Consider the following 3,650-nt stretch of genomic DNA (forward strand, 5'->3'; position numbering starts at 1 on the left):
GTCTGCTGTATAAGCCGGAAGTAGCGTCATCGGACTGTTTCCGGCTAGTCTCAAGTTCCCCTCTATGTTTATTTTATGACTTCTATGACTTTTTAAAGCCCGTTTTAATATGAATGTCATAATTATGACATTAAAAGGTCGACATTATGAAACAGTCATAATTATACAAAATATGAAAATGATGAGATTTTAAAAAGACAAATCAAAATTACGACATTAAAAAGTCATAATTATGGGGTAAAAAGACAATTATTAGATAAAAGACATAATTATGAGATAAAAAGTTTAAATTAGATGCAATAAGGATAATCAAAATTACAAGATTAAAAAGTCTAAATTATGAGGAAAAAATACTAATATGAGCTAAATGGAAACTATGACATTAAAGATAATTATGAAATAAAAAGTTGAAATTATAATTATGGGATCAATATAGAAATTACTAAATGAAAAGGCCATAATTAAGACATAATTACAAGTAAAGAGACATAATTATGAGATAGAGAGATAGAAAGTGATAATTATAAGCTAAAAATACATGATTATGAGATCAAAAAGTGCTAACTACATGAGCTAACAAGTGGAAATGAAATCAGAAGTGATAATTATCAACTAAAAAGTCAAACTGATGATACACAGTGTGTTTGTGACTTTGCAAATATGATTTTTAACATGATTAGAGCCCTCTGGACATGAATTAACACCCCTAAAGTCACCTTTACACTCCTATTACTCAATATTGTAGACATGATAAAAGAAAATAAGACATAGGAAAAATGGAAAACTTGTTTATGACCTTCTAAATACACTTCTAACACAATTAGAGCCCTCTAGACATGGAATAACACCCCTATAGTCACCTTTACACTCCTATTACTCAATATAGTAGACATAATAAGAGAAAATAAGACATAGGAAACATGGGAAACTTGTTTATGACCTTCTAAATACACTTCTAACATGATTAGAGCCCTCTAGACATGGAATAACACCCCTATAGTCACCTTTACACTCCTATTACTCAATATAGTAGACATAATAAGAGAAAATAAGACACAGGAAACATGGAAAACTTGTTTGTGACCTAAATACACTTCTAACACGATTAGAGCCCTCTAGACATGGAATAACACCCCTATAGTCACCTTTACACTCCTATTACTCAATATAGTAGACATAATAAGAGAAAATAAGACATAGGAAACATGGAAAACTTGTTTGTGACCTTCTAAATACACTTCTAACACGATTAGAGCCCTCTAGACATGGAATAACACCCCTATAGTCACCTTTACACTCCTATTACTCAATATAGTAGACATAATAAAAGAAAATAAGACATAGGAAACATGGAAAACTTGTTTGTGACCTTCTAAATACACTTCTAACACGATTAGAGCCCTCTAGACATGGAATAACACCCCTATAGTCACCTTTACACTCCTATTACTCAATATAGTAGACATAATAAGAGAAAATTAGACATATATGAGACTGTTGTGGCACAGGATCTATTTTTTTCTCTTTGGAGGTTCTAATGGCTTATCATTTGTGTGCATAACAGCAAGTAAGCGTGTGTTTGAAGATGATATGTGAAGCGTGGCCCCGACCCAACCATGTGACCTGCAGCCAGGTGTTGCATACAGGCACGCATGGCTCGGGGTGGGAAAAGCACTAGAAAACTGAAGAGGTAAGCACTGCCAGGGTGAGGCTGACGGTAAAGAGCCCCTTCAAACATTTCAGGCCGCGTGCAAAAAATAGCAAATTAATGCAAGTGAAGGGCTTCTTCCTACACAAGCTGTGCCCTCATTTCATAAATAGCTGTTGTTTCCACTCTTTTAGGAAGAACATAGGCTCCGCTAATGTGCCAACTCGATTTCACAATGACACTTCAGCAGTCTAGTACACTTCTTACATCCAAACACTGTTTTCCTAGTCAAACCTCCTGCTGCATTTCATCACATGGTGTCTTCAGTTCTTCTACTCGCTTGGCTCATGTGGCATTGCTGCCGTTACACATGGCTTTAAATCAGGGCCGTCCTATGATTTCAATTCATCAGCATTTGTGACAATGTGTGAAATAAGCCCATGAAATAACAACCCTATAGTCACTTTTAAAGTCCTATAAGACATAATATGCCTGTTTACTACTTTCTAAATGTGCTGTTTAACATGTTTAGAGCCATCTTGACATAAAATAACAACCCTATAGTCACTTTTACACACCTATTATCCAATATAATAGATGTAATAAGAGAAAATAAGACATATAAAACATAATATGCATGTTTACCACCTTCTAAATAGGCTGTTTAACACGATTAGAGCCCTCTAGACATGAAATAACACCCCTATAGTCACTTTTAAACTCCTATAAGACATAATATACCTGTTTACCACTTTCTAAATGTGCTACTTAACATGATTAGAGCCCTCTAAACGTGGAATAACAACCCTATAGTCACTTTAACACACCTATTATCCAATATAATAGACGTAATAAGAGAAAATAAGACATATAAGACATAATATGCATGTTTAATACCTTCTAAATAGGCTGTTTAACATGATTAGAGCCCTCTAGACATGAAATAACAACCCTATAGTCACTTTAACACACTTATGATCCAATATAATGGACATAATAAGAGAAGATAAGACATATAAGACATAATATGCCTGTTTACCACCTTCTAAATAGGCTGTTTAACACGATTAGAGCCCTCTAGACATGAAATAACACCCCTATAGTCACTTTTAAACTCCTATAAGACATAATATACCTGTTTACCACTTTCTAAATGTGCTGCTTAACACAATTAGAGCCCTGTAGACATGAAATAACAGCCCTATAGTCCCTTTAACACACCTATTATCCAATATAATAGACATAATAAGAGAAGATTTGACATATAAGACATAATATGCATGTTTACCACCTTCTAAATAGGTTGTTTAACATGATTAGAGCCATTTAGACATGAAATAACAACCCTATAGTCACTTTAACACACCTATTATGCAATATAATAGACATAATAAGAGAAAATAAGAAATATAAGACATAATATGCATGTTTACCACCTTCTAAATAGGTTGTTTAATACAATTAGATCCCTCTAGACATGAAATAACAACCCTATAGTCACTTTAACACACCTATTATCCAGTATAATAGACGTAATAAGAGAAGATTAGACATATAAGACATAATATGCATGTTTACCACCTTCTAAATAGGCTGTTTAACATGATTAGAGCCCTCTAGACATGAAATAACACCCCTATAGTCACTTTAACACACCTATTATCCAATATAATAGACATAATAAGAGAAAATAAGATATATAAGACATAATATGCATGTTTACCACCTTCTAAATAGGCTGTTTAACACGATTAGAGCCCCTAGACATGACATAACAACCCTATAGTCACTTTAACACACCTATTATCCAATATAATACACAATAAGAGAAGATTAGACATATAAGACATAATATGCATGTTTACCACCTTCTAAATAGGCTGTTTAACATGATTAGAGCCCTCTAGACATGAAATAACACCCCTATAGTCACTTTTAAACTCCTATAAGACATAATATGCATGTTTACCACTTTCTAAATGTGCTGCTTAACATGATTAGA

This window comes from Doryrhamphus excisus, linkage group LG19, assembly GCF_037039965.1.
Source record: "Doryrhamphus excisus strain RoL-2023G ecotype Guam linkage group LG19, RoL_Dexc_Guam_v1.1, whole genome shotgun sequence".
Taxonomy (NCBI): Eukaryota; Metazoa; Chordata; class Actinopteri; order Syngnathiformes; family Syngnathidae; genus Doryrhamphus; species Doryrhamphus excisus.